This window comes from Oryctolagus cuniculus, chromosome 1 (assembly GCF_964237555.1).
Source record: "Oryctolagus cuniculus chromosome 1, mOryCun1.1, whole genome shotgun sequence".
NCBI classification, from domain to species: domain Eukaryota; kingdom Metazoa; phylum Chordata; class Mammalia; order Lagomorpha; family Leporidae; genus Oryctolagus; species Oryctolagus cuniculus.
In genome coordinates, this window is record NC_091432.1 from 73,847,115 (window position 1) to 73,871,969 (window position 24,855).

The window sequence follows — 24,855 nt, forward strand, 5'->3', positions numbered from 1 at the left end:
AACTTTGAGTTTTCTACTCCTAAACTTGAGCAGACCCTTTGTTCTTTCACTGAGGAACTATAAAGAATCATCCTCACAGTTAAGACCCCAGGTAAAATGCACGTGTCCCATTTTGGAGGATATGGGTTCAATACCTGACTCTGGATCCCAATTCCAGCTTTCTGCTAATGCAGACCTGGGAAGCAGCAGTAATGATTCAACTAATTGGGCTCCTGTAACACACACAGGAGACCAGATTGTGTTTCATCCTGACAGTGCAGGCTATCGTGGGCATTTGGGAAGTGAACCAATAGATGAGAGCTCTCGCTCGCTTGCTCACTCTCTCTCTCTCTCTTCCCCCCGCCTCTCAAATAAATAAATAAAAATTAAAAAGAAAATAAAAGGACTTGGGGAAGTTGCCTCACCATTTGTCCCCAGGCATGTGTCACTGCCCACACTCTGCCTTCCCTCCAGTTAATGTGAATGGATGGTCTTTGCTCCTACACTAAGGCCCACCTGTGCACTTGCACATTGCATTCCTTACCCTCTATCCTCATCAAGGACAACACTCCAGAAATTCTCTTCTCCTCTTTCATATTTCCAAAGCAGGTGCACCATTTTATATTCCCACCAACAGTATATGAAAGTTTCAGTTTCCTCCACCTTGCACTTGTATTATCCATTTGTGGTTTTGTTTTTTGTGTTTTGTTGTTTTTTATTAGCATTATCCTATTTTTTGTGAAGTGGAATTGCATTGTGATTTTGATTTGTATTTCCCTGATGATTAACACTGAGCATCTTTTCATGTATTTACTGGCCACTCGCATTTTTTTTAGAAAAATCTATTCAAGTCCTTTGTCCATTTTCTTCAGTTTGTATTCTTTATAAAACAATTTTTAACATTTATTTATTTATTTGAAAAGTAAAGTTACAGCAAGAAAGAAAGAGAGGTACAGAGAGGGGGAGAGAGGGAGAGGGAGAGGGAGATCTTCCATCTACTGGTTCACTCCTCAAATGACCACAACATACAACAGCCAGGGCTGAGCCAGGTTGAAGTTAGGAGCTAGGAGCTTCATCCTGGTCTCTCAAGTGGGTGCGGGTGACCAATCACTTGGATCATGCTTTTTCTGACCATTACCAGGGAGCTGAATTGGAAGTGGAGCAGCAAGTCCTCAAACCAGTGCCTATATGGGATGCCAGCATTGCAGGCCAACACTTGACCCACTGGGCCAAAATGCCAGGCCCTGGAAACACTTTTTATAACAACAAAAATATAGAAGATAGTCATCCATAACCTTACTAATCAAATAATATAGCAAATACTATTACATGACACTACTAATGCACAAAATATTTAAATCCTATTTTTAAAATTGTGTTTAAACCATACAATAACATAAAACTTGCTAGTACAGTGATTTCCGGTGATTTTCTACTGACTAAATGAATGAGTGAATGAATGGATGAGCAAATAACAAAATAAAAGTCCCACACCGCCAGCAGACTACAGCCCAGCTGCCGGGCCCATCTCCAGAACAGCCCCCTGCACTTCTGCTGGTTGGCGCTGTTAACTTCTTTCAGCAGCGCCACACTTGGCACACAGGAACTGTTAGCTGCGTTTCCCGGGCTCAGCTGGCTGGGGTCCGAGCCCCCTGGCTGGCCCTGGGTTAGGGGGAGGAAGAGGAGAACAGCTATAGATCACTGCTGGTGTGAAGTCAGCAACACTTGCTTCCGCAAAGAAAATGTCTTCTTTATTCACCTTCACCTCAAGCCAGAGACACTCCGGACTAGCCAGCTTTGTCCCCCTGCCCCTTTCTCCTGGATCTCAGGAAGCCGCCAACCGGAGCCCACTCCGTCTCCTCTGGTGTGTGGTCTGGGTCTCAATTCTGTCTGGCAGACAGTGTAGGGGACCCAGGTCAGTGGGGTCATCAGAATGCTCAGGGGAAATCTGATTGATGAGCAAGTGTCAGCAGTAATGAATGGGAGCCTTAATTAATGACTTCTGCCCTGTTTCAAAGAAAGGTTCCCTTATACCCAGTTCTCTCTTTTCTCTGAAAAAAAAAAAAATTGGGGTGGGGTGAGGAACTGAGGAAGAAAAGGCGGAAAAACACCCCTATAATCCAAAGTTTTCTCAACGACATAAAGGAGACTTCAAAGACAGACATTCTGGTCCGTTTTTTATGTGCAAGGCTGGCTCAGTGATTCTCTCCTCTCTTTGTTTCCATGGACAGCTAGGCTCGGTTCCAAAGCTAAAAAATAAAAGACCACATTGTTCTGAGAGGAGTGAGCTTTTACAAGAAATTTCCTCCTCACTACTGGGGCAAATTAACTGCCTCGGCCTTGGGTGATCTGGGAGTGTTTCTTCCTGGGCTGGCTCTGCCCTCCTGCCTCCCCGGTCCTGCTCACTTCTCCCAGGAGCAGGTACAGGCCTAATACTCACAGTCTACTCAACACCCTCACCTGCTCAAAGTCACAGAGATAAACTGAAGAACAGAGGTCTATTCCAGGTGTGCATAGGAAAGAGGCAGCAGCACCAGCAGATATGCCTTTTCAACGGGTTCCTAGAATAGGTGGGCTCTAAACTGAAGACTATATTCAGTGATTTTAGTTTATAATGCAATACTGAGCATCTGCCTTCATCTCAAACAGAAGCTGGGTGATGCAGCGGAATATAAAAGGGAAAAGTTAAAATCACAACTCAGGGAGCCAGCATTGTGGCATAGTGTGTTAAGCCACCACCTGTAGTATCAGCATCCCATATGGGTACCAGTTCGAGTCTGGGTTGTTCCACTTCCAATCCAGCTCCCTGCTAATGTGTCTGGGAAAGCAATGGAAGATGGTCCAAGTACTTGGGCCCCTGCACCCACATGGGAGACCTGAAAGAAGCTTCTGGTTCCTGGCTTCAGTAAGGTCCAGCACTGGCCATTAAGGCCATTTGGAGAGTGAACCAGTGAATGGATGATTCTCTCTCTCTCTCTCTCTCTCTCTCTCTACCTGTCTCCATCTGTCTTTGTAACTCTGCCTTTCAAATAAAGAAAATAAATCTTTCTTTTAAAAAAAAATCACAAGTCAGCTAATTCTCTGAATCCTTACCAGTAAAATAGAGATCATAATAGCTTTTTCCAGGAGTTTCTGAGGAAGGGATAAAAGAAGATAACACAAGGAAAATTATTTCATGTATTTACTTCAGAGTCATGGAAGAGCGCGAGAGAGAATGAAAGATTCCATCTGCTGGCTCACTAACCACAACACCCCTTCCTCCCCACCCTGGGCTGATGGTTAAAGCCAAGAGCCAGGAACAGGAACTCAACCAGATTTCCCACATAAGTAGTAGAAGCCCAATTGCTTGAGTCATCACCATTGTCTCCCAGGATCCATATCAATCTAGATTAAGGAACCAGAGCTGAGAATCAAACCCAGGCACTCCAAGATAGGATGCAAGCGTATCAACCAGTGTCTTACCAGCTAGGCTAAATACCTACCCCACCACAGGTAAAATCTTACACAATAATTGGCACATGAAAGGTCATCCATGTATTACAGTTTAGAAAGGGGAAAGGGGATGGGGCTGGCATTGTGGTGTAGTGGGTAAAGCTGCTATATGGGTGCCAGTTCATGCCCCAGCTGCTCCACTTCTGCTCTAGCTCCCTGCCGATGGCCTGAAAAAAGCAGCAAAAGGTAGCCCAACCTGGATGAAGCTCCTGGCTCCTGGCTTCATCTCCTGGTAACAGCCTAGCCCTGGCCATTGAGGCTATATAGCGGGTGAACCAGTGGATCGATTCTCTCTCTCTCTCTCTGTCTCTCTCTGTCTCTCTTTCTCCCTTTCTCTCTCTAGTCCTTTGAAATAAAAAATAAATCTTTAAAAAAAAAAAAAAAGAGTGAATGAAAGAAAGAGGGCAAGGGATCAGTCTTTGCCGTGAAGGCCCACTCACTAGTAAGAGCAACAAACATAAAAACCCATGATCACATCGAGATGTTCCAGAGGCGGCAAAAGATGTGCACAAAGGATAGGGAAAAAGTGTAAGTATTCAGTGTACAAAGAATAGTATAGGTTGAGTATCCCTAATCCAAAAATTTTAAATCTTCCTTTAAAATATATTAAAAACTTTAAAATATATGAAACTTCAAAATCTGAAATACTCAGAATCTGAAACTTTTGAGCTCAAATTTGACACCACAAATGGAAAATTCTGTACTACAAAATTTTGCTTCATACACAAATTACTGAAAATATTGTAGAACAGTATTATGATGCAGCAGGTTGGCCTGCCACTTGGGATGCCCACATCCTATATCAGAGTGCCTGATTCAAATCCCTGCTACACACTTCTGATTGAGTTTCCTGCTGATGTATCCTGGCAAGTAGCAGATGACAGTCCAGGTGCTTGGGCCCTTGCCACTCATGTAAGAGACCCAGATTGGCCGGCGCCGCGGCTCACTAGGCTAATCCTCCGCCTTGCGGCGCCGGCACACCGGGTTCTAGTCCTGGTCAGGGCACCAGATTCTGTCCCGGTTGCCCCTCTTCCAGGCCAGCTCTCTGCTGTGGCCAGGGAGTGCAGTGGAGGATGGCCCAAGTGCTTGGGCCCTGCACCCCATGGGAGACCAGGATAAGTACCTGGCCCCTGCCTTCGGATCAGCACGGTGCGCTGGCCGCAGCGTGCCGGCCACAGCAGCCATTGGAGGGTGAACCAACGGCAAAGGAAGACCTTTCTCTCTGTCTCTCTCTCTCACTGTCTACTCTGCCTGTCAAAAAAAAAAAAAAAGAGAGAGAGAGAGAGAGAGACCCAGATTGAGTTCTGGGATCCTGGCTTTGCTCTGGCCCAGCCCTGATTGATACAGGCATTTAAGGAGTAAACCAGCATATGAAAGATTCTCTCTCTCTCTGCCTTTCAGTAGATAAAATAAGTAAACATTAAAATATATAAAATTACCTTTAGGTTGTGTGTATAAGGCATATATTGAATATAAAAATGTTTCATGTTCAGACATTGGTCCCATCCCTAATATATTTCAATATGTACATGCAAGTATTCCAACAAGTGAAAAAATCTGAAATCTTGATGAAATATTTCTGGTCTCAGGCATTTCAGCTAAGGGTTACTCAACCTTCAAGAGGAAGTTTCAATGCAAGTTTCACAGAGGATAAATTTAATCGTAAGTGTTGAGAATCAAGTGACTAGGTAAGGCAAGGTGGGAAGATAATCTGAGAGTGTGGTTGTTGAAGGCACATCAAGAATATGGTGTGTATTCAATGACATGGGAGAAACATCAGGATATAGAAGCAATAAAACTTGGCAATAGATTTGATAGATTGGCTAAGGGCAGATGAATAAGTCTAAAATCACAAAAGGGTAAGTTTAGCAGGGGTGGAAGGTTGAAGAGGAGGAGATGGTGATGCTGCAGGTTAATCTCACAAGGTAGAAGATTAGACTTGCCCATTCATGGGAAAGATGGAAGATCAAGTTGATCAGAACTACAGAGCCAGAGAAATAGGATAGTTAGATGCTCCTACACTTCCAAAAGGAAAACTGGAGGGAAGACACTTGGCCGATTTTGGCCTAGTAGCCTCTAATTTTAGCCGACCCCACTTCTGTAATTCCATCACCATTAAGAATTGCTGTTGATGGGGGCTGCCACTGTGGTGTAGCAGGTAAAGCCACCACCTGCAGTGCCACCATCCCATGGGGGCACCGGTTCCAGTATGGGCTTTGGATAAGCCTAGCTCCAGCTGTTGTAGCCATCTGGGGAGTGAACTAGCAGATGGAAGATATCTCTCTCTCTACCTCTGCCTCTCTGTAACATTGCCTTTGAAATAAATAAATAAATCTTAAAAAAAATGTAACTGCTACAACCACTAGAACTCAGCAGTGTTTGGAAAGCTTTGGGCTAATGCAAGAAGATACAATAAATACAAAATTTACATAATGTAACCAACAGCCAACATCATACTGAACAGGGAAAAGCTGAAAGCATTTCCCCTCAAATCTGGAGGGAGACAAGAATGTCCACTTTCACCACTTTTATTCAATATAGTATTGAAAATTTTAGCAAGAGCAATTAGGGAGGAGAAAGATATAAAGGGCACTGAAATTGGAAAAGAGGAAGTCAAATTATCTGAGTAGATAATGTAGATGACATGGTGTACATAGAAAAACCTAAACACTTGACCAAAAAAGCTGTTAGAATTGATAAACCAATTAAGTAAAGTTGCAGGTTACAAAATGAGCATACAAAAAACAGTAGCTTTCCAGGCCGGCATTGTGGCACAGCAGGTTAACGCCCTGGCCTGAAGCACTAGCATCCCATATGGGCGCCGGTTTTAGTCCCAGCTGCTCCTCTTCTGATCCAGCTCTCTGCTATGGCCTGGGAAAGCAGAAGATGGCCCAAGTCCTTGGGCCCCTGCACTCGCGTAGGAGACCCAGAAGAAGCCCCTGGCTCCTGGCTTCAGATCAGCGCAGCTCCGTCCGTTGAGGCCAATTGGGGAGTGAACCAGCAGATGGAAGACCTCTCTCTCTCTCTGCCTCTCCTCTCTCTGTGTAACTCTGACTTTCAAATAAATAAATAAATCTTTTTAAAAAGTAACTTTTTATATGTTAATGATGAACTCACAGAAAGAGAAATCAAGAAAGAAATCCCTATTCACAATAGCTACAAAAAATCAAATACTTAGGAATAAATTTAACCAGAGAAATGAAAGATCTCTACAATGAAAATTATCAAACATTGATAAAAGAAATCATCAAAGACATACACACACACACACACACACACACAAACAAATATGGAAAAATATTCCCTGTCCGTGGATTGCAAGAATCAATATCTAAAATGTCTATACAACCTAAAGCAATTTACAGATTCAATGCAATCCTTGTCAAAATATCACTAGCATTCTTTACAGAATTAGAAAAAGCAATCCTAAAATTATTATGAAATCACAAAAGACTTAGAATAGCCAAAGCACTCCTGAGCAAGAAAAATCAAGCTGGAGACATCACAATACCTGACATCAAAGCCTACTACAAAGCTATAGTAATTAAAACAGCATGGTACTGGCATTAAAAAACTGATACATGGATCATTGAAACAGAATACAGAGCCCAGAAATTAATCTATGTACATAAAGCCAACTGATTTTGGACAAAGGTGCTCAGACCATACAGTGGAGTAAGGATAATCTCATCAACAAATGGTGCTGGCAAAACTGGATATATATATACAGAAGAATGAAATTAGACCCATACCTCTCACCATACACAAAAATCAACTCAAGTTGGATCAAAGACCTAAATTTAAGACCTAAGACTATGAAGTTGCTGGAAGAAAACATAGGGGGAATACTCCAAGATATTGGCATAGAGGACAACGTCTTGGACAAGATCCCCAAGCACAGGCAACAAAAGCAAAACTAAACAAATGAGATTGTATCAAACCCACAGCAAAGGAAATGATCAATAGGGTGAAAAAATCATCCAACAGAATGGGAAAAAATATTTGCAAACTACCTATCTGAAAAGGATTAATATCCCAAATATATAAGAAACTTAAAACACTCAACAGCAACGAAGAAACCAATCCAGTTAAGAAATGGGTAAGGAGGGGCCGGCACTGTGGCATAGTAGGTAAAATCACTGCCTGCAGTGCCGGCATCCCATATGGCCGCCGGTTCAAGTCCCAGCTGCTCCACTTTTGATCCAGCTCTCTATTGTGGCCTGGGAAAGTAGTGGAAGATGGCTCAAGTTCTTGGGCCCCTGCACCCACATGGGAGACATGGAAGAAGCTCCTGGCTCCTGGTTTTGGATCAGGCAGCTCCGGCTGTTGTGCCCAGTTGGGGAGTAAACCAGTGGATGGAAGACCTCTCTCTCTCTGCCTCTCCTTCTCTCTGTGTAACTCTGACTTTCCAATAAATAAATAAATATTTTTTAAAAAATGGGTAAAGGACCTCAAAAGACAATTCTCAAAAGAAGAAATACAAATAATCAACTAATACATGAAAAAAAATTCTCAACATCACTAGCCATCAAGGAAATGCAAATCAAAACCACAAAGAGAAATCAGAATGTCAGAATAGCTAAAATCCAAAGAACAGAGAGTAACAAATGCTGTGAGGATGTAGAGAAAGGGAAGCACTTATACACTATGCATGGGAACGTGAATTAATGCAGCCACTGTGGAAAGCAGTGTGGAGATTTCTTCAAAAACTAGAAATAGACTTGCCATATGATCCAGCAATCCCACTATTGGTTATATACCCCAAAGATTTGAATATATTATAGCAAAGAGATAACTGCACCACCATATTTATGGCAGCACTGTTCACAGTAGCCAAAATTTGGAATTAATCAAGGTGTTCATTATCAGATGAATGGATAAAGAAAATGTGGTATATACATGCACAATGGAATATTATTCAGAAATAAGAAAGAATGAAATTCTACTATTTGAAGCATAATGGACACAACTGGAGGTCATCATGTTGAGTGGAAATAAGCCAACACAGAAAGACAAACACCATACATTATCCTTTATGTGAGAGCTAGAACTTAAAAACAAACATGAAAGAAATGCCTGTGTTTATCAGTATTGTTGCAAATATAATTTGTCAAACTTTGTTTTAAATCTTTGTTAAACCAATGATTAAGAATGTTATACTATTATAGTCTTAATGATCTGTGATTACTTTGGAATTTACTGTATATGGGTGAAATGGTTATTTTCTCATTCAATTATTATTTATAGCCATTGTCTGTATTCCCACAAACTAGGGTGTTTTTGCTTTATACTTGTTAAACTTCTTATTCAGTGCTATGTTAAGCCTTTAACTGTAATGTAAATTTATCTCAAAAACTAAAAAAAAAAAAGCAAGAGAGAAGGAAGGAGGGTGGGAGGGAGGAAAGGAATATTATTATATTGTTAGAATTGTATACACAAACTATATTGAAACTGTTAAAAACTAATTAAAAATTAAAATAAATCAATCAATAAAAGTAATCTATATAATGTTTGCAACAGAGAAACATTATTTATAAGTGATACAGTTTTCACCCAGAAAATCAAAGAGAGATTTACATAATCTTAAAAAAGAAATAGAAGAGGATACCAAAAAATGGAAAAATCTTCCATGCTCATGGATTGGAAGAATCAACATCATCAAAATGTCCATTCTCCCAAAAGCAATTTATAGATTCAATGCAATACCAATCAAGATACCAAAGACATTCTTCTCAGATCTTGAAAAAAAAGATGCTGAAATTCATATGGAGGCACAGGAGACCTTGAATAGCTAAAGCAATCTTGTACAATAAAAACAGAGCCAGAGGCATCACAATACCAGATTTCAGGACATACTACAGGGCAGTTATAATCAAAACAGCATGGTACTGGTACAGAAACAGATGGATAGACCAATGGAACAGAATAGAAACACCAGAAATCAACCCAAACATCTACAGCCAACTTATATTGGATCAAGGATCTAAAACTAATTCCTGGAGCAAGAACAGTCTATTCAATAAATGGTGCTGGGAAAACTGGATTTCCATGTGCAAAAGCATGAAGCAAGACCCCTACCTTACACCTTACACAAAAATCCACTCAACATGGATTAAAGACCTAAATCTATGACCCGACACCATCAAATTATTAGAGAACATTGGAGAAACCCTGCAAGATATGGGCACAGGCAAAGACTTCTTGGATAATACCCCAAAGGCACAGGCAGTCAAAGCCAAAATTAACAATTGGGATTTCATCAAATTGAGAAGTTTCTGTACTGCAAAAGAAACAGTCAGGAGAGTGAAGAGACAACCGACAGAATGGGAAAAAATATTTGCAAACTATGCAACAGATAAAGGATTAATAACCAGAATCTACAAAGAGATCAAGAAACTCCACAACAACAAAACAAAAAACCCACTTAAGAGATGGGCCAAGGACCTCAATAGACATTTTTCAAAAGAGGAAATCCAAATGGCCAACAGAAACATGAAAAAATGTTCAGGATCACTAGCAATCAGGGAAATGCAAATGATAACCACAATGAGGTTTCACCTCACACCGGTTAGAATGGCTTACATAGAGAAATCAACTAACAACAGATGCTGACAGGATGTGGGGAAAAAGGAACATTAACCCACTGTTGGTGGGAATGCAAGCTGGTAAAGTCACTATGGAAGCCAGTTTGGAGATTGCTCAGAAACCTTACTATAACCCTACCATACTACCCAGCCATCTCACTCCTTGGAATTTACCCAAAGGAAATTAAATTGGTAAATAAAAGAGCTGTCTGCACCTCAATGTTTACTGCAGCTCAATTCACAATAGGTAAGACTTGGAATCAACCTAAATGTCCATCAGTAGAAGACTGGATAAAGAAATTATGGGATATGTACTCTATAGAATACTATACAGCAGTTTAAAGAAATGAAATCCAGTCATTCGCAACAAAATGGAGGAATCTGGAAAAATCATGCTAAGTGAAATAAGCCAGTCCCAAAGGTACAAATATCATATGTTCTCCCTGATAGGTGACAATTAACTGAGCACCTACAAGGAAACCTGTTGAAGTGAAATGGACACTATGAGAAACAATGACTTGCTCAGCCTTGACCTGAATCTCGAGGAACTACTTCCTATTTTATTCCTTTTAGTATTTTTTGTTCTACTTAATACCATTGGTTGAACTCTTTAATTAACACACAATTATTCTTAGGCATTTAAATTTAACTGAAAAGTGATCACTGTTAAATATAAGAGTGGGAATAAGAGAGGGAGGAGATGTACAGTTTGGCACATGCTCAATTGGACATACCCCTAATGGTAGAGTTAGAAACGTGCCAGGGGATTCCAATTCAATCCCATCAAGGTGGCATGTACCAACGTCATCTCACTAATCAAAGTGATAAGTTTCAGTTCATAATTGATCATAATGATAGGATTAAGTGTCAAAGGGATCACATAAACAAGACTAGTGTCTGCGAATACTAACTGATAGAATTAAAAAGGAGAGAACAATTCAACATGGGAAGCGGGATACGCAGCAGACTCATAGAATGGCAGATGTCCTAAACAGCACTCTGGCCTCAGAATCAGTCCTTAAGGCATTTGTATCTGGCTAAAAAGCCCATAAGAGTTTCCCAGGCATGGAAAGCCAAGACACTCTGGCAAAAAAAAAAAAATGACCTAAATGAAAGATCTCTGTGAGTGAGATCCCAGAGGAAAGAAAGGGCCATCAAAGGAGGAGGAACCTTTCTCTGAAGCAAGGAGAGAATTTCCACTTTGACTATGGCATTGTCTAAAGAAGATCGAAGCTGGTGAACTCAAGAGGCTTCCATAGCCTTGGCAACTCATGACAAGAGCCTCAGGTGATTACTGACATCATAAATAAGAGTGTCAATTGTTAAATCCACAACAGGAGTCACTGTGCACTTACTCCCCATGTAAGATCTCTAGCCTTAATGTGTTATACTATGTGAATTAATGGTAAAACTACTACTAAAACAGTACTTTATACTTTGTGTGTCTGTGTGGGTGCAAACTGCTGAAATATTTACTTAGTAAATACTAAGTAGATCTTCTGTATATAAAGATAATTGAAAATGAATCTTGATGAAGAATGGGATGGGAGAGGGAGTGGGAGATGGGATGGTTGCAGTTGGGAGGGAGGCAATGGGGGGAAAAAGCTGCTATAATCCAAAAGTTATATTTTGGAAATTTATATTTATTAAATAAAAGTTTAAAAAATATATTAGCCTTTATCAAGACAGTGGAATACAAATTAACTTTCTCTCATTGAACAAACATTCTTTTCAAGTTTTTCTTTTTTGAAAGGCAGAGTTACAGAGAGGGAGTGAGAGACACACAGAGAGAGGTCTTCCATCTGCTGGTTCAATTCCCAAAAGGCGGCAATAGCTGGAACTGGATCAGGCCAAAGCTAGGAGCCAGGAGCTTCATCCAGGTCTCCCATGTGAATATAGGGGCCCAAAGACTTAGGCCATCTTCCACTACTTTCCCAGGCACATTAGCAGGGAGCTAGATTGGAAGTGGAGGAGCTAGGACTTGAACTGCTGTCCTTATGGGATACTGGCGCTATGGATGGCCACTTAACCCACTATTCCACAATACCGGCCCATCAAGAAACATTTAATTAGTACATCCTGTGTCCCAGAAATTGTTCTGGAATCTGAGGTTACAAACATGAACAAAGCAAAAATATGTCCTCACTTTCATAGAGATTTTCACTCTGCTGGTGGTGGGAAACAAACAAAAAACAAAATAAATAAGTTTAACATATTGATTGTTAGTTGATAAGGCCTGGGGGGGGGAAATATAGGGAGGGTAGTGAGGTATATTTTGAAGGTAGAGCTGCCAGGGTCCTGTTAGATTGGATGATAAATAAGAAAGAAAGAATTCAAGGATGATTCCAAAGCTGGGTAATTGTGGGAAAGACATCAGGTGGAACAGGTTTGGAGAAAAAGATCCAGGAGTCCAGTCAGGAAACCCTGACCTTGTTAGACATCCATAATGAGATAACAAGTAGACAGTTTATTATGTGTGTCTAGAGTTCAGGGAAGAGATTGAGGCTAGAAATCTAAATTTTGGAGTCATCAGTAGGTATGATATTAATGCCAGGAGAATGATGGGTGATACAGGGGATGAGTACAGACCTAAAAGAGAAGCACAGGGAAGGAGTCCTGGCACACACCAGGATGAGATGGTCCAAATGATCTGGAGAGTCTCAATGAAGAAGGAAGCATATATACAAAGGCCAATATTTTTTCCTGTTTATGACAATAATGTATTAGGGAAATGGGAGAACATTCCCACTCACATCCATAAAATAATGAGAATTAAATTTAACAAAAAAATAAAATCAACTCAACAAAATAAAATCTAACAGAAAATAAAATAATACCTAAACAACTAGGTAAATTTACCAAGTTCCTATACAGGAAAATTTCCTTCAAAATATAACAATTGCAGTCCTTCTCAATGCAGCTTCAACCAGAATCCAAATAGGTTTTTGTCTCCGGGTAGTATTTTAAAATATATATTTTTAAAAAATGACAACAAACAAAAAAATTTATAAAATCAAGTTCCCAAAGCATAATTATCCCTCATATAAATGCACCATATATTACTTTATCATCTTCTATGTGATGGGCTTGAATAGATAAATAGAACAAAGGAAAGTCCAGAAATAATCTCAGATCAATCATGTGTTGGTGTATAATAAGGTTGGCATTTCAATTCAGCAGGCAAAGTTGAGTTTATTCAATAAAATCTTTAGTAATAATTAGCACAGTAAAAGGATTAGTTTAATTAAAATTTCATATCAAGTGGCCTGCACTGTGGCGTAGTAGGTTAAGCCTCTGCCTGCAGCACTGGCATCCCATTTGGGTGCCAGATCAATTACAAGCTGCTTCCCTTCCAATCTAGTTCCTTGCTAATGGCCTGGGAAAGCAGCAGGATATGATTCAAGTACTTGGAGCCCTGTACTCATATAGGAGTCCTGGAAGAAGCTCCTGGCTCCTGGCTTCAGATCAGCCCAGCTCTGGCCACTGAGGTCATTTGGGGAGTGAACCAGCAGATGGAAAACCTCTCTGTCCCTCTCTCTCTCTCTCTCTCTCTCTCTCTCTGTAACTCTGTCTCTGTCCCTCTCTCTCTCTCTCTGTAACTCTGCCTCTCAAATAAACGAATCCATAAGAATCCATAAAAAAAAATTTCATATCAAAAGAAATGCATGTGTGAACTCAAACATCAAACTGAGGAAAATATTTACAGTACATAAAAACAAAGTGCTATAAAATGTTTCCATATGTTGATTTTAAAAATAAGAAACTGGACAAAAGTTGTTAACAAAAGAGGAAGATGGTGAGACATACGATTGAAAATCTTTCTTAATCTCATTTGTGTCTATAAAATACAAATTAAGGCAACAATTTTATACTGTCAGATTGCCCAAAATTCCAAAGAGCTACAAAATCCAGGGCTGGCAAGGATGTAAGAACACAGGTCTCTATTCACTTGCCTCATGTATGGGTGAACTGCTATGAATTTTTTTGAAAAAAATCCTAGAATCTTAAAATTCCTAAAATCTAAAATTCCAAGGTAATGTGCAAAGAGATGTTAATGTTGAAGGATTTTTTTAAAAGATTTATTTATTGGGGCCAGCGCTGTGGTGTAGCAGGTAAAACTGCCACCTGCAGGCCGGTATCCCATATGGCCGCCAGTTGAAGTCCTGGCTGCTCCACTTCCAATCCAGCTCTCTTCTATGGCCTGGGAAAGCAGTAGAAGATGGCCCAAGCCCTTGGGCCCCTGCACCCACATGGGAGACTGGGAAGACTCTCCTGGCTCCTGGCTTCAGATCGGCACAGCTCTGGCCATTGTGGCCATCTGGGGAGTGAACCAGCGGACAGAAGACCTCTTTCTTTCTCTGCTTCCCCTTCTCTCTCTGTTTAACTCTGACTTTCTAAATAAATGAATGAATGAATGAATGAATACACAAGCCCCAGAGACACAGAGACAGTTTATCAACCATTCTCAGTAATTCTCTCCTGAGAAAATTTTGAGTGATTTTTTTTAAAAAATAGTTATTTATTTATTTGAAAGGCAGAGCTATAGAGCGAGGGGTGAGGTGGGACAGCAGGTAGGGGAGACAGAGGGAAGATCTTCCATCCTCTGGTTCACTCCCCAAATGGCTGCAACAGCCAGTTAGGCTGATCCAAAGCCAGGAGCCAAGAGCTTCCTCCAGGTATCCACACGGGTGCAGGGGCTCAAGGACTTGGGCCATCTTCCACTGCTTTCCCAGGCCATTAGTAGGGAGTTGGATCTGAAGTTGTGCAGTCAGGACTTGGAACCAGCACCCATATGAGATGCTGGCTCTGCAAGTGGCAGTTTTACCAACTAAACCACATTGAATGACTATTTTTAAAAAATTCTCCCAACAATGGTTCACATCAAGTTCCAATTCCAAGAAACACTTAAAGAGGCTTCTCCATTATATGCAATGGCTATCTTATACCACTGGGGCAAAATTCCTTTTTGGAATACATGAGAAGAGCTTGAATAAAGAGGATGAGAAAAACTAAAGGGTCAAGAAGAAAACATGAAATAGTTTGGGACCTGAGAAGCTGGGAGTTCTACATGTTTAAGTGAGAAATACACATACTAAACCCTTCTTGGCATAGAAAGTACTGCCACATCTAGAGTGCTGCTTCTTGTCCTTTCTGCCCAATCTATCTGAAAATTCACTCCTCATGACTTAAAACTAAATGCTCATGTTCCATTTCCTTACACCCCTTCTCTACCTTCAGTTGAATGGACTCCACTCTGGAGATGACAGAAGCCCACTCTCCTGTAATCATCTCTTCAAGATCAAGATCTCTGCTGCTGTATCTCTACAGTCTCAGGCGCTAACACCATGCCTGCCAAAAAGCAGTTGCTCTGCATCGACTGAATAATTAGATATGTATTTATGATGAAGAAGCAATTTGGAGTTTTTGTAAGAAAATAAGTGACTTAAGATCTTTTTATGAAAGGATTACTCTGGCTTTCAGAGAAAAAAAATCCCCTATAGCAGTGTTTTTCAACCTGGGCATTATTGATATCAGATCAAATAATTCTTTGTTGTGATGTCCTATGTAAGATGTTTAGCAACATCCCTGGCATGTACTTACTAAATATCAACAGCACATACACACACACACACAATTGTGATAGCCAGAATCATCTCCAGACATTGCCAATGTTCCCTGGGAAGCAAAATTGTCCATATTGAGAACCACAATCCTAGAGAGAAAACAAAATTAAAGATCAGAAAGAGGCCATTCACTTGATAATATTATAAGAGGAGGAAGTGCATTCATGCTCACTGAAAACATCCACTATGTGCTGAACACTTTACATTACCCCATTTTAAAGAGGAATATGGGTTAAGACAGCCCTATCCCAACTGTCCCCTGAAATCCCTTCAGGGCCCCCTGAGGTCAAGTGTCTAAATCATTAAACCCTAAAACAGGCACCATCATGTTCCCTGGCCTCATTTGAGTGCAGTCAAGTCTAATTCCCATGTTATGTCAAAGGGTAATGTTTGACACTGCCCCAGGAATATTAATTTAAGTCATCCTGGGAAGGCTTCAAAATTGCTTTCCAGATAGCTCCAAAGGAGATCAGACAGAGGATCTCTGACATAAGCTGGTCAAGCTCCAGGTCATACGTGCCTTCTTCCTTCACCCAAGCCCTGGGACATCCTCAAGGGAGGCTTTCACTAGGACCCACGCAACATCTGGGTTATAAGCAAAATGCTGGAGCTAGTCAGCTTTCCTGGGGAAGTCAAGCTCAGAGGGCCCTGGCAGGTGCCTCTGCTTTCACTCAGTAGCCTGGGGCTCAGTTTGCGCCTCTCTGCTCCCACCAACGCCCGCTGGTTGCTGACGGTATTAATAACGTGAGCAGCAGGAGGCTTCGCACCAGAATCAAGGCTGTCTGGATAATTTTCCCGTGGCCTAGGACCAGTCAGTAAATTACTGCGTGACCTGGGAATTCAGCAGGTTACCACCATTACTCAGGCCTGCTCACTTTATTGCTCTCCCCTCCTGCTGCACTGATATTTATTTGTCTGGTTTACATTCAGAGCACTGATTTCATGCCTTTTTGTTTTCCGTCTCAGAGGTGAGAAGTAGCCCCTTTGGGGAGATTGGTTCTCAGGTCACTGGGAAGCTGTAATGACTTTAGGGAGGGGGAATATTGGAGATTTTGTTTCATGCAAACATTTAGTGTGTCGGGGCATGTCAACACCTGCTCTGTGTGGACTCCCAAATGTATTTCAATTTTTTGTGTGTCAGTGTTGTAATACTTATTAGAAAATTGTCACTATATGTAACCTTTTCTTTTCTGGGAAAATAAAGGGGAGAGAAAAAATTCTCACATCACTTGCAAATCATACACTACATTCTAACTGTACCTAACAAGAATAGCATACTCAAGTTAGCTTTCTCAAATGAAGCGGTGTCCTTCTTTGGAGAACTTGCACAAACTATCCCCTTTACTATACTTTTCCCTCATCCTTCAAGTCTTCTCCCAGACATCACTTTCTCCAGGAAGCTTTTCCAACCCATTCCAGTCTTTAGACTCAACTCTTTCTGAGCTGCCACAGTGTTCTATTCCACAGTCCATGACTCATTGTAATTTGTTGCTATAACCTGCTTTCTTGACTGTCCTATCATTTACGGTATGAGTTTAATGAGAACGAAAACCAGCCCACAACTTTACCAGTCCCCATATAAAGTGGCCACTGAAAATTAAGAAGTAGACGTAGCAAGAGATCTCTGAACTCTACTTTCCAGGCAGACCTGATTACCAGCTTTAACAAAGCCAAGACACCCACTTAATGCACACACCACCATTCTCCAAAGAGAGCTATCATGATGGTTCCCAATAGAGAACCTTTGGCTTCCACAAAGGACTTGACTCTCATTCCCGGGGGAATTATCAAACTGCATTTCTCCCTTTTCTCTATGCACCAGTTTTTATAAATTCATCTGAGGATAACACTATAACCCTCATTTAATGTTCACTGGAATTCCATAATTCATCTAAAAGATATAAATATTCCTGGTTTGGCTGGTTAGCTGCTTTATAACCTCAATTGAAACAGTTGAATGCACTCAGCCTTGATTTCCTCTTGCCTAGAGTGAGTTCATAATCATTGAAGTGACTTTCATCTTCAAAGTGTTCTGATTCTAAAAATTAAAGACTATTTTATGATTCTACATCATAAAGGTACCAACAGTTCCCACATTTCTGCAAACCCCTTTCTGACAACCAGGCTATAAACAAAGTAATTAATTAAACAAATAATCGTGTCACAGCAAGCAAATGATTGAGGCCAGTGTCCTGAGTGGTGAAAGAATTAATCAGAGCAGTCTGATAGAGTGAGCAGAGTTAGGTTTTCTTTTTAAGATTTATTATTTATTTATTTATTTGAAAGGCAGAGTGAGTGAGAGAGAGAGAGAGAGAGAGAGAGTGTGAGAGCATGAGAGCTTCTAACCACAGGAGCCCTCCCCAAATGGCCATAACAGCAGGGGCTGGGCCAGGTCGAAGTTAGGAATCCATCCTCAACTCCCACATGAGTGGCAGGCTGCTTTCCCAGGCACATTAGCAGGCAGCTGGATTGGAAGCGCAGCAGTTAGGACTCAAACTAGTACTCAGATATGTGTTGCTGGAATCAGAGGTAGCAGCTTAACCTTCTGTGCCACAACACCAGCCCCAAAGTTAGATTTATTGAGTACACTGCAAGGGACTAGCTGGCAAGTAGAACAGCAAGAAGCTGACTACTGCTGCAACATGGACTACAATCCAAGAGGAAGACTTGTAACTGCAGTTATGTCTTTAGTTAGGGTGAATTTTTTTCCTCATGATTCAACAGGTTTTCCAGGTAGGTGGCTTGCATTTCTGTGTGCAGCTGGAGAGCCTGCACCACCCTTAGCTTTGGGACTTTCCAAGCGTCCTGGGGCAGCCCTCCTCAATTTACTCACTTTTCTTTTTCCACAAAGGTATAGTAAGGAGATCATAATCTGGCCAACCTGTTCCACCCCACTGCCTACCAATTATAAACTATCTCTAGTCCATCTCTGCACAAACACTTTTCTGCCCAGTGTGCTTTTACCTATGCTGTTCCATCTGCTTGGAATACCTTTTTCCTCTGTACACCTGGCAAACTCCCAATTCTGTGTTGAAACCCACCAATGGTCACCTCCTCTAGGAGGTAACTCCCTAACTTGGAGTGCAGCACTGCACAGAAGTGAGCATTGTGACTGTTAAGTGACTTGGGACTCTAATTTGGCCCACTACTTACTGCCTGTGAAACTGGAAATGTGACTTAATTGATCCTCAGCCTCCTGATCTATGAAATAGGTGATAATAGTTCCTAACTCCTAGGGCTATGGGGGTTGAATGAGGTACCTTAAACAAAGCATTTGGCTCACCTCCAGCAAATAATAAGCACTGTGTAAAGTTTGGCCATTATTATTAACAATCTCATTAGAGTTAATCACTTCTAATAAATATATGTCAAGGTGCCTTTTACATGTCTGCTTCCCAACAATCTCTTTAAATGAAAGAGATTTGATAAATATGTACCAATAAATGTCTTTACTAAGTTCAATTATGTATCTAGAAGGATATTCTTAAAAGAACAAGAACAAAAAAACTTTAAATAAAGTAAAATAAAAATGGAATCATAAGACATATTAGGTAGTAGTAATGTTCCAGATTGGCTATGATAATTTCACTTACAGGTTCTCATTTTCACTTTGATTCTCACAATGAATGTAGGCATTGTTACCTCTCATTCACAAATGAAAAAACAGAGGTTCAGAGAGATTTACCTTTGGCTCAAAGACATAGAGAAGTTTGCAGAATTCAAATCTGTATCACTTTTCTCCCTTATGCTTCCCTTACACACCTACCCCTGCCGAAAGAGAAGTGTGTACGCCATTCTGAAAACTCAGGTATAAGATTTTAAATGTTCATCAGCAATCCGTCACCTAGTACATAATGAAAGCAGGAACCGGCAATGGGGCCCTTCTCTGAGATGCTGTTCAAGGATGACCACAGCCCTGGCTCCTCAGGATGCAAGGAGAAAATATGCCATTTACTGTATGTTTTACCCTCAGCATTCAGGGGAAACACTTTCTGTGAATGCTTTGGACTACTCCAGGCTTTTCCTGTGCTTCTGTGTAGCTGAGAAGGTGAAGTGTAAGGGTATCAAAAGCTGCACACAGTCCCTACCTCTGGAGACAGGCATTTACTAGGAGAAAGACCGGACCAATGGCTTCCCAGAGCATTGTTCAGCTACATTAGAGAAAGGATTAAGCCGATACATTCAGCTATTCTAACAGATTTTCTTTAAGCCTTGAATACGCCTCTCACACTCACTCAGATAATCACATTAGTTTTGTCATTAAAAGATCCCTTTTATAGAAAGTACCTAAACCGCTTAAACCACCCAGAGAGGTTGCATACATTATCAAAAACCGAGACAAACAAAAGGGATTTTTCTGGCCCACATCTCAGTTTTCCTTATTCCTAAAAATTTTTAGATCGAGGTAGAAATTTTGCAAATGAGTAGTGACTGGACAGCAACCCTCACTCCTTCCTTGTCAGCCTCTTTGCAATTAGGACTAGGGAAACTGGAAAATTCCTTTAACATTGAGGCCAGCAAAAAAAAAAAAAAAAAAAAAAAAAAAAAAAAAAAAAAGTTAACACAGATGAAGACAACAGAGTGAGGAGCAGATAGAAAGAGGTGTGTGTGCCTCTCCACTACAGAAAATTGCATTTGGAACCAGGATGAAAAAGCTCACGATTTGGAATCACACAACTGCCACTTAATAGATCTGTGGCCATAGCTGATGTAGAAAGGAGTCATTTCATTTTTCTTAACTTCATGGTTCTCCTTTGTAAAATGGAGATAGTATCTTTCCTCCCACCCAGGAGTGCTGAAGCACTCAAATGATAAGTGGGAGGCAAAAGAGTTGTGAGATCTAAAGTTTGATATAAGCATTAAATGGGAGGGTATTTCAGGTTTTTTCCCTCCCATAATGACAGAAGCTATATCTGGCTCTTCTTTTCATAATAACATGATTGGTGTCTAACAATTGGCACATGAGTGCTTCATATTTTTCCATGAATAATTCTTTTACTGCCTTTCCCCCCAAAACTCCTATCCCAGTTTAATTGTTATTTCTCCTTTAAAGCCTTTCCCAGACCTTCAGGATGAATTCATCACTTCTACTTTCATGCTTCCACAGCATCCTGAATGCAATACAAATTCTTAGCCCAATGTACTTAGTCATCTGACATTGTGACTGTCTTATCCCATTAACCTTGAGCTCCTTAAGGATACCGGATTTTACCTTTCAATTCTCACTCCTTAACACTGCTCAGGGTTGCTGCTGAATAAATGTTTGAATGAACAAATGATAAGTGAAAAAGCAACCCAAACAGTTGGAGTTATTTAGCACAAAAGAAAATAATCTAAGATTCATTCTGCAAAATGTAGATTATTAAATTTTAGAGGGGAGAAAATCCATACTATACATAGTGATAACGTGCTATTTAGAAGGTAAAGTGTAAACCTACTTAATGAATTAAATTTACAATCAGTTTTTTCATCTTCTTTTTAAGATAAAACTTGAGGAAAAGACCTTAAATTACAATGAGATTTAGATTAAACTCATTTAGTACCAATATTATTGCCATTTGGAGTCATATACTTCCTTGTTCAGGGGTACTATGGTTTAGATGTGGTTTGTCCCACAGCAGTTCATGTTCTAAAGGCTTGGTCCTCATATAGCAGTGTTGGAACCTTGAAAATGTGGGGCCTAGCTCAAGGTAATCAGATCATGGAAGCACCACCTCAGAAGGGATTAATGCAGCTCTTGAAGTATCCTAGTTAGCTCTTCAAGAGTGTATTGTTACAGCTTGGCCCCTGAATCATTTCCATTTGTCTTGCCATGTGACCTCTCATTCCTGCACATGCTCTCACCCTGATGTCATCTACCATGTTGTGACACAGCCAAGGCAGCCTCACTGAAGGCTAAATGGACATGGTCATCCAATCTTGGAAACTTTGTGTTAAGGTAAGCTAAATAAACCATTAACTAAATAAACCTATTTTCTTTGCAAATAATCCAGTTTCAGATATTAAGTTAAAGCAACAGAAAACAGACTAACACAGGGGGCTGTCCTGTGTTGTAGGATGGTGAACAGCATCCCCAGTCTGAATCAGGGATGCTCGTGGCACACTACCAACCCAAGTCGTGACCACCAAAAACATCCCCAATATTGCCAAATATCTCCTAGGAGGCAAAATTGCCACCAGCTACAGAGAGCAAACTCCTGCAAGTGAACGTTTTGTGGCATAAGAAAAGGAGGCAAGAAATGGTAGAATCTGGCGGCTGGCACTGTGGCAGGTAAAGCCACCACCTGCAGTGCCAGCATTCCATTGGAGTCCCGGCTGCTCCACTTCCAATCCAGCTCTCTGCAATGGCCTGAGAAAGCCCCGGAAGATGGCCCATGGGCTTGGGCCCTTGCACGCACATGGGAGACTCAGAAGAAGCTCCTGGCTCTTGGCTTCGGATCAGCCCATCTCCAGCCATTGTGACCATTTGGGGAGTGAACCAGCAGATGGAAGACTCTCTCTCTCTCTCTCTTTCTCTCTCTGCCTCTGCCTCTCTGTAACTCTGCCTTTCAAATAAAAAAAAAAAATCTTTAAAAATTTTAAAAAAAGAAATGGTAAAATTCTGACCACACTTTTGTTAAAGATAAGCAGGTGAATATTTTACTGTTTATATTCCATCACACACCATTACAAAGGCAGGTAGATTAACCAAACAAGTTGACACCATGGTAACAGGAAATGTCAGCTGTAAGTGATATTCTGAAATGGGAATAATCCCATTTCAGATAGCATTTTGACCAAGAGAGAAGGAAGTTATTTATCAAATCAGTTGGCTTTTCCAAACACAGAAAGACAAATACTACATGTTGTCTCTTGAATGTGGAGGCTTAAAAAAAAAATACTCAATCTGATCACAGAATAGTGATTACTAAAGGCTGGCAGAGGTAGCAGGAATAGAAGAAGTTTGGATAATAAGTACTAAATCAGAGTTAGATGAAGAGAACTAGTTCTTGTGTTACGCAGCCCAGTGGGGTGATGATAGGTCACAATAATCTATTATATCTTTTATGAGCAAATAAAAGAAAAGAATTCCAAGGCTATATTTATAAAGAAATGTTGCAGAAGGGGAAATAATTACCCTGATTTGATCAGTATACATTGTATACACATGTTGAAATGTCACACTATAGCACATAAATATTGTTATTGTTAATAAACTTTTTGAATCATTTGTCTTCTTCCACTTCAGTGAATTTGTTCAAGGACAGTTACTGTACACCCTCCAGATCACAGCATACCTAACTGGTAGTATTGTTAAATAGTCTTCTGTAAACCTTTGGCTACAAACGTCTACATTTCAGGAGTTTCAGAATAAAGAAAAACAGTTAAAACTATTCCCCAAAACAACAAAGGAAGTTTGGCAACAGATGCCTACATCTCTGCGGTGGGAGAAGCTCTTGGTTCCTTTTCTTGGCTCTGCTTCTGCAGGACTTATGAGTTATCATTGGCCCCCAAGCTCACCTACCCAAGTAGGGTGATGGTATACTCAGGTGTCTGCGCTTTTTGTTTGTTTGTTTGTTTAAAGTTACTTGCTTTGCACTCTGGCCTCAGAATCAGCGCTTAAGGCATTTGGATCTGGCTGAAAAGCCCATGGGAGTATTTCAGGCATGGAAAGCCAAGACACTCTGGCAAAAAAAAAAAAAAAAACCACCACCAAAACTAAATGAAAGATTTCTGCGAGTGAGATCCCAGCAGAAAGAACAGGCCATCAAAGATGGAGGTACCTTTCTCTGAAGAGAGGAGAGAACTTCCACTTTGACTATGACCTTGTCTAAATATGATCAGAGTTGGCGAACTCAAAAGGCTTCCATAGCCTTGGCAACTCATGATAAGAGCCTAGGGTGATTACTGACGCCATAAACAAGAGTGTCAATTTGTTAAGTCAACAACAGGAGTCACTGTGCACTCACTCCTCATGAAGGATCTCTGTCCTTAATGTGTTGTCCAATGTGAAGTAATGCTATAACTAGTACTCAAACAGTATTTTTCACTTTGTGTTTCTGTGTGGGTGCAAACTGTTGAAATCTTTACTTAATATATACCAAATTGATCTTCTATATATAAAGAGAATTAAAAATGAATCTTGATGTGAATGGAAGGGGAGAGGGAGCGGGAAAGGGGAGGGTTGCGGGTGGGAGGGAAGTTATGGGGGGGGAAAAGCCATTGTAATTCATAAGCTGTACTTTGGAAATTTATATTCATTAAATAAAAGCTTAAAAAATTTTTTTAAAAAGTTACTTGCATTGTTACCTGAGAATGTTCCTATACAGTATAGTCTGTCGCTCCCCCTCTTCACGGAGGAACGACACTAGACCCTGCGCTGTTCTTTTGTCTGCTCGGCCCTTCCCGGGTTTGCTGCTGGTTCTTCCCGGGTTGGCTGCCGATCCTTCCACCTCCGTGGAAGGGCAGCTCCCCCTGCCACTTTCCCCACTTCCGCAGGGGAGCGGCACACCGCCGGCCGGCTCTCTCGGGGGCTGCTCAGATGTTATCCGGATGTTCCCCTTAGATGTTCCTGGTGCATGTTGTCTCTCTCCTCCTTTATAGTCCTCTTCCACCAATCCCAACTCTGCTACCCACACGCCGAGTACGCTGCTCTCCTCCAGTCAGGAACAGGATCAGCTCCTGCAGGTTATTGGTCGAACTGGAGGCAGCTGTGTAGAAGTTGTTTAGTCCTCTCCCAGCACCATATTGTGGGAGAGCAGATGCATAGAATAAGTCTTAATTCCAGTAACTTAGTCTAGTCCGAGTTGCTCCCCACATAGTCTAATTCTAGATTAAGCCAGATCAGAAAAAAAAAAAAAAAGTATTACTGTAGTATATTTCCTCAGTTTATTAAAGACTAATTTATCTCTGGTGTTATGACATTCATCTATATCAAGGAGAATATAAGGATGAATTCAGTGAAACTTTGCAATACATGTTGAAAAACTGAAGATCTCATTTATCCCATCACTTTCCCCCTTTCTAGGACTCATCTTGGAAATTCTCGTGTGGGATTCTCCAGATGGATTGGTCTTTTTTTATCATATGTACAGTGTGAACTGTTTCACTCACTGTTTTGTGCCAGAAAACTAAAAGCCAAATTTTTTTGGCCTCATCTCCAGGAAATATATAGAATTCCATGGCAGCATTTCCTA

General features: G+C 40.8%; 1 long non-coding RNA gene across 1 annotated transcript; it reads left to right on the forward strand.

Moving 5' to 3' along the window:
• The first annotated feature begins 11,381 nt into the window (after nt 1-11,381).
• LOC127492097 (uncharacterized) lies at nt 11,382-22,993 on the forward strand. Its single transcript, XR_007921134.2, has 2 exons — nt 11,382-11,417; nt 15,294-22,993. It is a non-coding gene; the product is annotated as an uncharacterized lncRNA (long non-coding RNA).
• Nucleotides 22,994-24,855: the final 1,862 nt, after the last annotated feature.